The sequence below is a fragment of the Chroicocephalus ridibundus genome, chromosome 11, assembly GCF_963924245.1.
Source record: "Chroicocephalus ridibundus chromosome 11, bChrRid1.1, whole genome shotgun sequence".
NCBI classification, from domain to species: Eukaryota; Metazoa; Chordata; class Aves; order Charadriiformes; family Laridae; genus Chroicocephalus; species Chroicocephalus ridibundus.
Genome location: NC_086294.1, coordinates 4233027 through 4248864, shown reverse-complemented (window position 1 = coordinate 4248864; position 15838 = coordinate 4233027). Strand labels below are relative to the sequence as shown.

General features: G+C 45.7%; 1 protein-coding gene across 3 annotated transcripts in view; it reads left to right on the top strand.

Moving 5' to 3' along the window:
- Window positions 1–10552: 10552 nt before the first annotated feature.
- Window positions 10553–15838, top strand: part of GABRP (gamma-aminobutyric acid type A receptor subunit pi) — a 29466-nt gene continuing 24180 nt past the window's right edge. Inside the window, exon 1 of one of the 3 annotated variants that reach the window (XM_063349033.1) lies at window positions 10553–10652. The gene's annotated coding sequence lies outside the window, so the exon portion shown is untranslated. Of the gene's footprint in view, window positions 10653–13385; window positions 13526–14066; window positions 14421–15838 lie in introns of those variants that run through there. The other 2 variants (XM_063349032.1, XM_063349035.1) reach the window with 2 other exon arrangements.

Sequence of the window (15838 nt, the reverse complement as noted above, 5' to 3'; positions counted from 1 at the left end):
TACAAACATTAGTCTGCACTTTCATGCCAGCATTTTCTAAAAAAAGCCTTTCTAACATGCATTTTAGGCAACAATCTGTTGAAAAATAGGAATGTGATTAATGATAATGCAAAAAAAAAAAAAAAAATAACGTGCCTGTTACTGTCGCTGTTTGTTTTCCTGTTACTTTGAATGCATTGCAATATTGTGAGTAACTACAAGTCAAGCTATAAATCTGAGGTACAGGTATCCTGAGCCTCGAGCATTGTGGGCAGAACTCTGGCATTGCCTGACTGCGACACATGTTGAGAACAAACATCTTTGTGTCTGTGTGTGACCTCTGATAAGATGGTAGCAGCAGTGTAACCACCTTTTTTCCTTCTTCATGGAAGTGCCATGAAAGACCTAAGGAAATGTGCAAATAATATAAATTGTGATAACTGAAGCCATGTTAATGGAGCAGCAATGCATAGCTTCACAATTGCTATTCTCCAATGGTAATTTGTATTAAATTTTTTGTTGAATGGTTTTAAAAATGTTGGTTTTAATAATAAAAAGAAAATACCTGGAAGGTGTCCTTTCTTAAGCCAGTATGTACTTTTTTTCTTAAGGGACACTGTCAGGTTAAAAATTTACAGGGATCTTTTAAAAGTAAAACTCTTATAAACACATATCTGTCTGCATAGAGGCTGTTAAACTGCTGAACTGTGCTGTGAGCTAACATTTACATGCGAATGATTTATTTGCATCACTGATTCAGGGGTGCTCTTATATTTGGTGCAGTGACATACACCTAACTGATAGTCCGGCCCTTGTGTAAATAAGAGTTCAAAAATATTCTACCTGCATCACTGATAGTATCTCAGAGTAGTAAAGATTGAAAGCTTATAGGCACGTCTTTTCTCTTCAGCATTTTTGCTTAAGTATAACCAGGAGAAGAGGCAATCAAGTCAAAGAAAAATGCAAGCACTCTTTTACTTTAGAGATAAGAAAAATAAAACAAAACCTCGCAGTGTCCCTTTAGCTCTGATTTGTTGTAAACATCCATTCTGACACATGGAAAAAATGCAGAAGAAATTTTGCGAGACTATATATATGTGTGTACATATATATATATCTATCTATATCTATCTATAAAAAGAATTGCTAAACTCTATTCTGTAGGGTATAGTATGTCTACCAGCACATCCCAGGAAAAAGAACATTCTCTTGCATACGTGCAGAAATGTGAAAATAAAGATGTCTGTGTGGAATGTGGTGTTGGTCTCACTGCAGTGCCTAACCAGGTCGCGTTGCCCAGCTGAGTGCTCCCCCCGGCCAGCTCTTGGCTGCGCAGATGGAGCAAGAAGCCTGGGGACAGCCATCTCTACCACCCAGGCACCAGCCCGCTCAGAGGAGAGGACATTTCCCTGTGGAAAATGCCAAACCGGACTTCTTACTGTCCCTGCAAGGGGAAGGTGTTGAAGCCGCCTGCGCCTCTCACTAGGTCCGACGTGCACCCAGCTCCTTCTAGGCCAAGTAGACTCTGGCTCGCCAGCATGTGCGTATGCTTTTTATTCAGTTTTCAGCATCAGGTTTGCTCGAGTTGGTTGTCTGAAGTTTTAGTTACTGTTGTGAGACATTAGCCACCTCTGACTTTATTCTCCAGCCCATCACCACTGCAGGCTGAGCATCCCATCCTGCTGCCTACGTGGTCTGGGGCGTTGTGTCTGATAGTTTGAAGGGACAGTGGGGAAGAGGGCAGGGATGAGGGCTGTCCCACAGCATCTCTGGGAAGGTTCTCCAGAGCGCAGTAGGGTGAAACCGAGGTACGTGCCACAACTCAGCATGTGAAAAAGGTTACTTTTGAATGCAATAATAGCTTTTTCTTACTGTGAGATTAGTTCTGTAATCTTTGCTTACCCATGCAGGTCCAGCAAAGCTGGAAATGGAAGAGGCCTGGGTATGTTGGCACTTGAAGATCTACTTCTCTGCACAAGTAGAAGTTATCGGCTACCCGGTTCTCTTGCATTTGGGGCCAGAAGATGCATCTGAGACAGAGAAATGTGGAGAAACTGTGCAGCGTTCTGGGGAAAGTGAGGCTTGTATCCAGCTAGAGTGAGATGTGACTGGGAGCACAGTGGGATAACAGGTATCTGTTGGTCTAGATTTAATTTAACAAATTTCATTAAGGGAAGAAATCCCAGATTACCATCATTTCTAAAGCCAGATATCTGGGATCAATTCTGAGAGGTCCAAGCCTAAGTGGAGCTGAGCACTCCTGCTGGAAAGAGGGCAGCTTGTTAACTTTCTGCCTTCCATCCTGAATTACCTCCTTAACTGCAGTCTGTCTGAAACCGCAGCACGTGCCCCTCGATTCATTGCTCAGGATTATTTAAACTCCTTTGCCATTGTGAAGCAAGTTCAAATTGGTGATAGCAGACAAGTACAGAGGACATGAACAAGATGAACAAGGTGACTTGAGTCTAGCATGATCTTCAGTCAGTTAGGCCAAGTGAAAGGAATACCTAAGAAAGTCTTTATAAATAAATGTTATTAAAAATAAACAGAAATGACCAGACAAATTTGAAGACACAGCTGCTAATTGTGTCACACTAACTAAAGGTTAAAGAATAATAAAAAATGCAGTTAAAGTAAAAACAAATTGGCAAGGTATTGGTAATATTGATATTAAATCTTCAGTGTATTTAAGTCATCAAGTTAATGGTGGGAGGTTATCAACCACAACAGGCCAGTCAAGGATAGGCATCCCTTTATAAGCTACCCATGTAGTAAGTACAATGAAATCGGTGTCAGCTGAAGCCCGATTTTTTTCTTGTCTCCAGCTGACAGCGTTGAAGCCAGCTGAGGTGATGCATCCTTATGTGTCCAGGTGACGGTCACCCCAGCCTGCACAGCACAGGTGAGCACGTACAGGTTTCCAGTGGTAGTTTTGAATTTTTTGAATTTGTAATTCTTTGAATTCTGTCCCAAAAGTGTGCATCTTGCAAGTCAGGAGCTAGAGTTCGGGTGGTTTAGATGGAGGGGGTCAGGCACCGTCACTTCCCCATGGGGCTTTCCTGTTCGTACATACCAGTTGTTCTCCAAGAAGACTCAGCCACGTTTTCAGCCCCTGAAATAACCCAGCTGTGGGATAGCTCTCAAATACTTTAAAAAAAAAAAAGAAAAAAGGGAGGTTAAGATAAATATGTATGTACATAAGACGTCTAGATCATTCACCTTTAACAAATCCAGGCATATCGTATCTGTATTTATGTGTACTACACTGATTTTAGATTTGGAAAAAAAAGAATAATAATCAAATAGGACTGATCAGCCTCCTGTTTGCTCTAAATTACACTGACGTTTTTTATGTATTGGCTTGTATCTCATCGTAGCCCAGAGCCTGGTGTCAGGTTAGTTAACTGGAGCTGTGCCAATAATGATTCTCACTCTTCATGAATTAACATATTAGGTACCCTGTCAGTGGCACTTATCCCATGCACTGTCTCTCAGCTAGAATAGGTTTGGTTTCTGTAAAAAATAAATTACTGTCATCATAATTTTTACCTCTTGCTTAAATAACCTGTGTTTCCGCAGCCAATAAATAGATGTCTGGGTTTTGGAAGACAGGGTCTGACGGGGCAGCGGGGAGGCTGTGTGTGCAGTGGGCTGTGCTGCCTGCTGGGCTGTGGCACGGAACACTAGATGTCACTGAGATCCCTCCCGGCGCGCGCAGCCAGGGCCAGCCAGGTGGGTTCCAGCCTGCACCACCTTTTGTTATCCCAGGGGCAGGAGATGTCAGGTGTCACACAGTGCGAACTTAACCACTTCCATACATAATCATCTTCCACAGCCGGCTTTGAGGACTGATTATAGTAACAGGGGCATGTGATACTTTTTTGTAAATGTGGTCATTGAAGATATGTCTAAAATGCAGATATATCTAAGAGTAGGGAAGGTGAACTTTGAAGAACAGAATCTAGGGCAAAGTAATTGTTTCTAATTTACACAAAAGGAACTGAAGCAAAATTTGGTGTCCTTTTATTGCATCAGGTGTGTACTGTGTGGGATAAAGCATGGGAGCTGCGTAAGCAGAAATCCTGTATGTTCTAATTGATTGGAGAACTGGCGATGGACCTGCCCCTGCTGCTTTGCCAGGAGAGGCTGGTTCTTTGCAAACAGGAGACCTGTCCCACTCGCCTTTCAGGAGGTGGAAAATGAACTGAGGATCTCCAGATCCTCAGTGGATGTGGTTATTTCTAGCCTGTTTTGTTTAAACTTTCCTTTTTGTCTTGTAAAAGAAAAGTGTGTCTTTCTCCATCTGTTATTGTAGGGAGCCCATCACTACAATCATCATCAGTGGGGCTCTGGCTGGAAACCTCCCTGGGGCAGCACAGAATAAGTTGCTGTATTTGATTGTGAAATCCCCCTGGGAACTCATCTGCAGTCCTGTCCCTGGGGCTGCATTTGGCCAGCGTAGGCAGGTCCCCACACTGCACGCAGAGGCCTGTGGAAGAGCCAAGATGGTACGAGGGTAATCTGCACTCCTAATTCAGGACAAGGGCTTCTGCAAGAGGCTGGAATGCTTCTGGTGGTAGGAGGAGGGGGGGAGTATTTCCTTTAAAAACCTGGGACGCTTTTAAAGTTATTTCTTGTTGGGATTTGCCACGACGGCCAGCTGCCATGAAATGGAGGACAGGGACAGGGTTGCAGCACAACAAGGCAGCATTTCGGTTGTAGGAATGAGTTCTGATCTGAAGTCTAGCCGCAGAAGAAAATCAGCCCGGATGATTACTACCCTCATCCAGGGCCAGGAATCCAGGTTAAAAAAATGTAAGAATGCGGCCATTCTGGCCAGCCTGAACACTCCTCCTGAAACCCTGTGACCATCCTTCCCTATGCCACAGGCTTGCTCGTGACCATGCCCACACTGTCTCCAAAACCCAAGCCACGTCTCAGGTTTCTCTGCCTGCGAGTGAAGGGGGCATAAGAATGATGAAGCCATGTTGCCATTTTCCTGGTTTTTATTTAGAGGATGTATTTAGTCTTTATATTTGCAGGGAAAGTCAAGGAGTGTGTACGCTGATGTTGTAAAGGGTGGAGATGAAAGGACCGCTGTTAGTAATGAACAGTCAACTCTCGTTAAAACGGCTGTGAAGAGTTAGTGCTGACCCAGAACTTTCCATTAGGATACTAAGTTATTGGAAAGTGTTGATTTAAAAAAATCAAAGATTCATTGTACAATCCCAGGGTTAGATAGACTTTGGTGACATTTTCACAGAAACTTATCCAACTTTTGTGTTCAAATTACTTTATTGATTTACTTATCAATAGGAGTTGAAAATATGTATCAATGAAAGTATACAAGGAGACAGTATTCTGTCTGAACACATATACTAAATTGTAGAGAACTCGGAACATGAAGAAGTACAAGAGACTTACGTTTCCTTCACAGGGCACGAGCTGTTGTGGAAAGCTACTCACCGTTATTTAACCAACCAGTTGTATGTAAGAAAAACAATATGGATTTTGGCGGGTGGGCATTGCACTGAGAGGAGAGAAGACCTGTCTGTGCTGTAATTGAGAACTAGTAAAACTCTGGAAAAACCTATGTGTTTCTATGACAAACTCAGCTGCAAAAATACTTCCAACTTGTTCCCGATTTTTGTTTCAGATTTTTAAAAATTTATCTTAAAGTAGTTAATTTGCCTTATATTTGTTTTATTTTGCACTAGGCTGAGATACCATAATGCTAAAATCTTTAAGGACATCTGCTACAAACAAGTTCTTGAACTGTTTTCTAGATCGGTCTCCTTTTGTATTCAAATGGAACAGCTGGACACAAGGAAACGAGACATTTTGAAATGAAAAGAAGGTAAGAGATCTCAGTCAGAGCAATGTCTTGCAGTGATTTTAGCAATAAATTAACAGAATATTAAAGCTTTTAGTTTATGTCTTACTGTAGCAGTGAATATTTAGTGCATGCCATAAAGCAACGTGTAAGAATGCAAAAATACTGTCTAGATTTTTGGCGTCTTCAAAGTACAAAAGCAGAATTTCAGAGCTTGAAAATTCACATTTCTGAGAGCACGTTTAATGCCCAGTTGGAACAGAAATCCCATTACAGCCTGTGACGCAGGGCAAAAAAAGATCATTGCAGAAACTGGTGTGACGTTGCAGAGACCTGTACGTAGAATCACAGAAGGGTTCAGATCGGAAGGGACCTTAATGATCATCTAGTTCCAGCCCCCTGCCCTGGGCAGGGACACCTCCCACTAGAGTGGGTTGCTTAAAGCCCCGTCCAACCTGGCCTTTGAACACCTCCAGGGATGGGGCATTACCTCCAGGTAATTTTAGATACAGCAAAGCCACGTTCAGAAATATAATTGACAAGGAGAGAAGTACTGTTCCCTTACTGTGGCTTTATGGTGGCTTTACTGTGGGTTTGGTACAGTATTTATGACACTTGTGTGACCCGTGTTGATAGTATCTGAACACCTTGCCATCTCCTATCTCCAGAGCCCTCAGTGAGCCTGGGAGGTGCTGCCTTTTGCCCGCGTTTGTGTAGGAGCCAAGAGAAGCTGTTTGATTGTGGAGGTAATTTTGACAGAGCTGGGAACTAAGACTTTCATAGCCTACATGAGGCCTTGTGCGTTAGCAATTCCTTCCCTCCAAGGACAAGTCCATGGAGTAAGAGGTTGCCCTGTTGTAAGGGTTTGGAGGAAGGTAACGGCAGTGGGCTAGAGCTCCCTCGGGGAAGGGGCCAGAGGTGCCTTATGGTACTGACAAAGTCTGGAAGGGATAGACAAAACCCTGCCTGGGTCTGTGTTAGAGAGGAGGGAGCACAAAAATGTGACAAAGCTGGTCAAACCTGTTCTGGTGCTGGGATTTTTCTCCTTTGGCTTGTTTTAGCGCTTGGCAAAGAGGGGAGCAATAGATGTTGTTTGGCTGGTCTTCTATGGTTTCGCTCTCAAGGTATTTTTAGTGTACTGATATATGGGCACCTGGGCCCTGGCAGTGCGAGTTTCTTCCTTGTTTTCAATGAGAGGCAGCACTGCAGCTCTCCCAAACCTCAGCTTCTGCCCACAGCACGTGCAGAGTCGGGAATTAACCCAGAAGACATCTGGCCCTCAGATATTGGGGCGTTGGCACCGAAGCAAGCAAACGGTTTGAGACCTCCATGGGGAATAGGCTGTACCCACCCCATGGCTGGAGGCACCTCTGAGTGCTGCCCCGCTCCCTGCCTGGAGCTGGGCAAAATGGCCAATATCATCACTATCGTGACGATGCAATAGATTTTTATAGTCACCAACTCTGTCCATAAAATATCACCACACATGTCAGGATAGTCTGAATTTCCCAGTACGATGTTTTTTTTCTTAACACCAAAATGTCATTCGTTAAAATAAAACAACCTTCAAAGGCTCTTGCAGCGCTCATGTTGGGTTTGCAGGAACAGCCATCTGGTACCTGCAGCTGAGCTGCCCAACGTTGAGGGATATTTTGGGCTATTGTTGGTGTTCAGTATCAGGTGAAGGAACAGGCATAATAGTGCGATGGTGTCTTTGGCCAGGAATAGGGGCTCTCAGGCAGCTATAAAAATGTATTTTAGCTTTTAGAGCAATGGATGAGGGAGGATCTGAAGATTTAAAGCAAACTGGTGTAAGAAGAAATTACAGGATTTTTGCTGGAAAGGTGCAGGGGTCTGATTTAACAACATGAGAATCGGACCGTATGTCTGTCTGGTCTTTCAAAAGCTCCTTCCTTTTCTATGTGCTATTATTTTCTTTGTCACAAATGCACTATACCCTGTGCCTGTTCCCTGAGGAAGTCCCATGTCCTGAAAAATATCTTCAAGGGCCTCAGGGAAACTGCGGTGAGCTGAGTTGGCCGGGGAGGAGCTGGGCAAGACGTCGCGCTTGCAGAGTCCCAGGCAGCAGCTCCTGGAGCGCTGTGCGAGTAGCTCTGGTGCGGGAGGGTGTTTACAGAGGAGAATGAATTATTTTTCTTCTTGTTTCACCACAAATAATTCACACTGCATTGCTCCAATTTTGCAAAGCAGATTTTTCCTCTAAGCAGAGGCTGTTATGAGACATTTGGGGATTAAAGAGTTTGTGGTACCTCAGCGCAGGAGTCCGTAGTGAAAATGCGTTGCTCCTATAGAGCGAGAACTGGCTGTGCCTCGTGCAGTCCCTGGCTGGCAAACAGGAAAACAAAAGGCCGTGGTGTTCGTTCAAGGTTGCTGAGAATGTTAATGAAAGGCAATTAGAAAAAATGTGGTGGTGAGTCCCCATGTATTAATCTTTATTAGAGTTAAATTTTCCCGTGCAAATGTGACATGCTGTCAGGTTTGTGTCTCAAGAGTGTGCTTCGTGGGACATTACAGGGAAGAGTGCGCAGCGTTCCCAAAGTAGCTATTAATTTCCCCAGAGCGCTTTTAGCAGACGAGACTAACAGAGAGCCAGCTAACCTGAGCCAGGGTGGCACCTGAGCTGCTGGCGGGAGCGGCTGGGGACAGTGCCGTCACTCTGTCATTCGTACCATGTAACGCAGTCCTGCAGCTCTGAACGATGGTTACGATCCACCGGGGCTGCCAAGCTGAAACAGAAACCGCACGGCTTATTTTGGGGTGGTGGCGTAGCTTCTCTCATTAGCCATTTTTATTTGAGTGCTAACTACTTTAATGTGGCAACAGAAATAAATTGTAAATAATTGCATGAGTGATAACATCGGGTTTATTCCTCCTTTTAGTGGTCTCCCTTTTGCTGTAGCGCGTAGGCAGATATACTGCTCCACATAAGCAAATTCTGGTAATTGTACTGGCGCTCTGCCAGGGCATCTGGGTCCCAACGGTCCCGTGGGGACACTGGTCAGTACTTTTCCAGATGCCACATAACTTCTTCAGGGGTGTGTGGTGATCTGACGTGACCGTAGCTGTAGCAGTAAATAGGGTATAGGGCCTTTAAGGACACCAGACATTTTCTCTCTGTCAGATAGTTATCGGAGTCATCCCAAAGGTCATGTTCTCCATCAGCTCACAAGTGTTTCAGTGATTTTTGGGTAACAGGAACTCGTTATTTTATTTGTGCAAGGGCTGCAGGTACTTCATGCTGTAACAAACATAAACTGTAAATAATCACTGGAGTGAAAATGGCAGATTTTTTCCTCCTCTTTGCAATTCCCCTTTTGATGTGATGTGCATTCCCTGGCGGACAGGTATCTATGTCCCTGACACATTTTAAAGATCAAGAACGGCTCTGAGGAGGAGTGGCCTGAAAGAGACTTTATCCCAGATACGCATACAAGGAGCACCGATCTGGCTCCGACCCAAAGCATGTGGGAAGCCAACACCAGCTTCGTCACGCAGAAGGAGCAGGGAACTCTGCAGGTGGCACTTACTGAACTATTTAAATGCTGCTAAGACTATTTTTTATCTTTTGAAATGCAAAACTGAAGGTAAGTCTGCAATTACTTCTTTTTATCCCTTTAAAAGATTTTCATAGTCTTTTGGGAAACATCCATCATGTAAAATATCTCTCCTTTTCCCTTTTTCCATGATGCTTAAAATAATCTACTCCAAAGGTAAACATTGCAGTGAATGCTTCAATAAAACGAAAGGTGATACCATTCAAACTCAGTTTTGAAGACCTCTAAGTTCATGCCCTCAAAAGAGAGCCCAGCAATGTTTTCGTTCAGGCTATTTTATATCCCATCATAATTCAAAGCAAAGTTAATGTTTCACCTCAGGCTGCAGTAAATTAGATAAAACAGTATTTCCTCATTCGCAGAGTAACAACAGTTACCCTTTTACTTTGTCCACATTGCTCTGTTGTGTTGATAAAGGGAAAAAAAAAAACCTTGCTTAATCCCTTCTAACAATAGTTGAGACTATTTTTAAACACAAAAAATGTTTCTGTACTGCATTGGTAACGAGAGCTCTCTTTCTGGTGGCAAAGCTACTACTGCTGTTTTGTAAGCTAAATATGAAGCTAAACCCACGTGAACCTCAAGGGGATTTTCCCACCTCATTTTGTTTCCTCCAAAAGCAGAAAATGCTCGTTCCTTGGAAATTAATCTTGGAAATGACTTAAGTGCTCTGTGAGTAAGCTTGTCAGAGATGTCCTTTCCAATGGAGATACAGAACGTGCGCACGCCTGGGCCTGATGCAGCTGACGAGTGTGTACCTGAGTGACTTTTCCACGTTGGCGCTGTGCCGGAGCTCCTCTCGAGTGAGCGGCTGTGGGATGGGATGCGGCAAGTGACGGAGGACGAGAGCTTCAGGTAAGACATTTATCTGCTCTCTTACTCATCTGCTGGTAGCGCGCATTGCTACTTTTCACATGGATAACGTGAATGCAATGTCTTCCGCTATCCAGAACTCCTCAGCTCAAAAATAACATAAAGCAAGAATTATTATTCTTGAATAGTGAAAATAATAATACAAAGTGTCTTCCTGTAACCAGCATCCAGCCACTTCAGAAGCAAAACACTGGAGTGTGTCCTTATCAGCTCTCCGTGACTGTTTGGGACAAAATGGAAACCTAAAAGATTTTGAATGGGGTGCGTTGCTGCAGCGCTTCAGGAGATGCACAGAGGTGCTGAGGGGTCCCTGCTGCATCATCACCTCCCCAAGGCTTTACAGCTGCTCCAGTGGCGGCACTGCTGTGCCTCAGCGGGGATGAATCCCACCGGTAAGTGCCATCCCATTTGGAGAGCAGCATATAAAGCATTCATGTAGCAATTTTAAGTGTTGGCCCAAGTATTTTGGCTTACTTTTTTTTTTTTTCCTTAAAAATATTCCCACCCCGACTCCACCTTCCCCTGAAAACAATATAACAATATAGACCGAGTCCTTTAGGGGGAAAGTTCTTGATTAAAAAAAAAAAGAAAAATCTTTTAATTAAGCTGCTTTTATGTTTGTGGCTTTCAGAACAGTTCCAAAAAACATGCACTACCAATAGAGATAACTTTCCTTCTCATGAACAGGTAAACCAGAAACTAGTAGTTCCTGCAGCTTGTCTGATAAGTACATCTTGATCTGATCTGCTGTCTCGGAGAGTATTTCATCCTATTAACATAAAAATAAGCAACACCGCAATAGATCCTAATCTAGTGCCGGTTAAAACATCTGTCCAGCTTTTGACAGCTGAAGTCACTTATATGGATGAAATATGTATTTAATAAGTTAGGGAGCAGAAAGGAATGACATCATTCACAATGACTCAGGTAAGAGTTTTGGCCAAAGATTAAACCGCAATTGTGCATTAATCTGAGATAATAACAAAGTGTTGTGCTCCTGAAACTGAGTGTCCAATTAATTGTCTGTTCCCAAACTCATTCTTGTATCTGACAAGAGGTTACACTGACCTTTTTTTACTTTTTAAGTATATTCGTTATTTTAAAGCGACGTTAGAAAGCTGTACGAGAATCTAGGCATGAACATTGGGTGCTGATGTGCACGCAGATAAAATAATGTTTTCAGGTTGTAATGGGCAACATCATAATGGAAATAATTAAATGGGTTTTCAGATTGGAAAAAACATGCCTGATGGCAGTCCAGAACTTTTGTTCCTACTTGAAATGTGTTTTGGTTCAAGTATCAGCAGTATTGGCACGTTAGACGTGTTGAGAACAAGCGGGTATGGGTGACAGAGAATTTGTTGTTAGCATTGCTTGTTTTTCAAAGAGCAGCTGGAACCTGGAACGTGTTTTACAGCGAATAGCTGCCTAGCCATGAATAATTTACAGCGTTGGGTAAGGTTTCTCAGGGTGCTGGACACCAGGCTGCTGTGAGCCTGGCTCAGGGCTGCCCAGGGGTGTTCGGCTGCTCTTGTGGACACATCGGCTGAGGAAACCATGCTGACAGGCAGCCGTCCTGCAGCCCGGCTCCCCTGTGCCCCGTATCTCCATTCACTGGCAGTTCATAAAGTGTTCACACATTGCAAGGGTTTTAAATACTGGATAAGAGGTAAAATGTCACCTCTTGCTTCTGTGACACATAAATTCTGTTTTGGAGTGGGATGCCATGCTGCTTGGGGGCCGCGTCTGTGGGCAGCCTGGGCTCACGCCGAGGCTGGATGGGGCACCTGGCTTCTGTGACCCCGCAGTGTGCCAGAGAGAAGAACGACAAATCCTGGTGACTGAGAGTCAAAATAAGGGAAGATAACAGAAAAGCACGTTTCCATGAGTCTTTGTCTTTAGAGGTCCCTAGGAGACAGTGTGAACAGCTATTATCTCCATTTTTCACGTGGGTATCTAAGGCATGGAGAAAGGATGGAATTTTTCAGAGAACACAGAGGCTCGCTCTAACCTCCAACACCGCTCAGCAGCAGCTCACATCCCTCTTTTACCCCGTTCTTTTCCTGGAGGATGTCTCTGTCCCATCATGTGTTGGGGTGCGCTGTGCACAGGCACCTCTCTGCAGGGGGAGGGGAGGGGATGGGATGGGATGGGATGGGAGGCGTGGAGGGCACCACACTGCAGGGAGGCAGTGCTGCAAGGGCGAGGACTTCTGCATTAAAGTCCCTTTCCTAGTGCAGGAGGAAAAGTGCAGGGCAGAGGTGACGTAGGGGCAGGAGCAGGGCACTGAGGGTGTTGGTATGTCCTGCTCTGCTCACATCAGACACGTGGTGAAGGGAAGGAAGTGGGAAAGAAAGGTCACTACCTGCATTTACACCTGGCAAAAGGCCTCAGGCGATGGTCGTGGCTGACCTGCATCGCAGCCAGGGCTGGGGAGCGCAGCCAAGGACCAGACCCCTGGGGGGGAAAGCACCGAGCAGGAGGTGGTTCCTGGGCAGACTGGGGAGTCTGGCTTGAGGTTTGTCTTTGCTCTATCGTTCCACTCAAAAAGAGCACACTGGTAATGACTGAGTGTTTTATTTTCCTTGTTGCTGTAGACACCGTTGTCAAGTCACGGAGTTTGCTGTAAATAAGTCTACAGTAGAAGATGACATTTCTTTTCTCGCAATATCCGTTTTCTGCCTCCTCTTTCTATCCTGACTTTCGGGCATTTATTTTAGAAAAGCTAGGAAGGTAAGTTTTGCAATGGGTCTGGATTGACAGTCACCTTAAACGCTGAAATGGGGCAGAAATACTGCTGCTGTGATGGTGTTTAGCTCCAGGTGGCTGCTGTAGCTGTGCCACCACCTTGCCCTGCCTGTGTGCTGGGCAACCACAGCTTTCTGCAGGTAGCCTTTGGCAAGAGCCCAACCTTTATCCCTCCTTGTAGCAACAGTGGGTGTCACTGCTGTTTTAAGCTGCCAGGAGCCCAATGCATAGCTACAGAAAATAAATGTAGTGTATGAGCTGATTGATTTATCTGCATTTTCTAGCCCAGCAATTAATTCTGCTTTTGGGAGGCAGAACCCAAGCAGCAAGCACGCTGTAATGCCAGATTAGAGCTGATAATGTATTCCTCCCTTCCCCGGTCCTTTGCTAGCACGGAGATCAGCCTATTAAGGAATAATCTCCCAAAGCATCAGCCGGCCTCAGCGAGGACCATCGCCGGCTGCACCGCGGCAGAGCAGAGCCTGGCCAGCGCTGGAGACAGAGCGGGAAGCCACAGGTGCTGGGGACAGGAGGGAGGTGGCAGCAGGGGATTTGAGGGGGTGGCCACCACAAGCGGCACAAGTGCCACACTCCCAGGAAGCCACGAGGCTGCAATCTGTTTGCACAGAGCTGGGAAGTTGCTCCTCTAACCTTACTTTTTGCCAAATTGCTTTGAAACATTATCCCTGCACAGATAGACCTTGAGGGCTAAGTGGCCTTAAACGTAACGTAACTGGTTGTTGATGGTGTCTGTATGGGCTGTCTGTGGATGGGGCCGGCATGGGGGGTATCTCCTGTCGAGGGCAGCTGGTGGCTGCCTGTGACTGCTGAATGCGTGGTCTGTGGGGACACTGAGGCAGGCGGGATGTTTCTGAGCCGGGAGCCGTGGTTGGGAAGTGGTGCCCGCAGGTGCCAGTGGTTGCCTGAAGGCCCCATGGTGGCACAGGCACAGCAGTGGGCTCCCAGGGCTGGGGATGGGGGGCTCGGTGAGGGTGGGAGGAGGGGAGAGGGGGAGCTGCTCTCCTCTGCTTGCCTCTCCCCCTGACCCAAGCAGGCTGCGCCCCCTCTCCCTGCCCCCACGCGCCCATTCTCGCCATTTCTCGCATGTGTAAGCTGGGGTTATATTTATCCCAGCCCTCAAGGGTGGCAAGAAGCAAATTCAGATGCCGTGGTTAAAAGCTGCAGCACGCAAGCAAGCATTCCTGCTGGGCAGCTTCATGTCACCAGCCCAACAGCTTGCTGCTGGGTCGGCTGGGAATGCAACAGGTACAAGTGCAAAGTCCATGCCAGCAAGAGGAGACGCTGAGGAGAAGGCTGCTGCCAAGGCAATCGCCCTGCTCCGCTTGCAGAATTCCCTGTGTTGAGCGTCTCTGTGGGTGGCTTTTGATGGAATTTCTGTCTAAGGGAAAACAGTAAGTTGAATCTATGGTCCTTTTTACAAACCTTTATGATGCAGTCCAGTGGAATCAGTGGGGCTATTGTTTTCATCCTGACTTGTGTCTTTTATGTGTAACCTGCGGTTCGGTACTGAACTGTTCATGTGTGTACAAACTGAAAAGTAACAACTGGAAACATTGCGTCCATTTTCGGGGCATGCTCTAATCTTAAACCAGGACCGGAGAGTCATGTGAGCTCTTAACAGGCAAACAAGAGTGCTGTGGTTATCAGCAATCAAAATCTCATCAAATCGATTCCTGAGCACAAAGAAAAGACAGAGACTTTATCTTCCCCATGGTGTTCCTGTTGATTGTTATCTGCAGAAGGCAGCTGTTTACCTGCACTGTCTTAGGAACATGTCTGTCTTTACACTGTGTTTTGAGCTAAGGCACGTCCTTTGGGGAAATGTTGTGCTTGGGCTTCGCTGCAGCAGAGCTCGAGGTGCGCCCCTCTCTGCTGTAGGACATGGCTCTGGATGTCCCACAGGCGGGCGGTGACACCTGGCAGCTGCTGCCAGGCAGATAACCAAATCGTGGGGTGCTGCCTGCACATCTCCTGAGGTTGCAGACTACCCGTCCAGGGCTGTCCTGTCCCTAAGGACGGGCCAGATGGAGCAAACCAGGCTGTGCTCACCTGAGAAAATCAGTTGCATTGGAGGCAGTACAATAGCGCACAGGAAGTCTGTGTGTGTGTATAATTGCTCCTAAAAAAGTGGCCAAAAATGGAAATGGTGGGAGTGTGCACAATGGACAGACAAGGTATTACTCTGCTGATGCTCCATGTTGTTCTTGCCAGCTCAGAGATTCGTAAAAGGATGCTGAGCTGTAATACTCTTCTTGAAACATCAGGGGCCTTTGGTGTGAAATGCAGCTCTAATGAAATCTGACAGTGTGGCCTTCACGTTGCTGCAGTCGATTCATCGATACGAAGAGGGCAGACACTTTGACAGGAGGTTGGGATGATTCATGGGCTTGCTCATGCTTATGTTTTCTTGAAATCACAAACACCTGCTAAGGCTGAAGCTTTATTAACAGACACCCTATGAACTGCGGGGTCTCCCCCGTGCCCCACAGGGATGTGGTGCTGATGGCGCTGGGCAGCCGAGGCTGGGGTGGTCTCGGCCCCAGAGCTGCCTTTGGAGTACAGCAGAGATCTGGGTGTCTGCAGAACTGAAACCGTGCGGCCCAGTGTAAGAAACTGTAACAACTTAATTTTCCAAAGATTTCCCCCTCTGTTCCGAAAGGGATGCCTTCAGTGTAAAAGAAGTCCATTTAAAACAAAAGACTAATGAATACGGTAGCCCTTCCTCTTTTGCAAGTTTAAACACCTCATCTTTCCTCAGAGAACAGCTCTAAATCATTTTATTTGCAAGCCCTAAGCAGGAATTTGTATT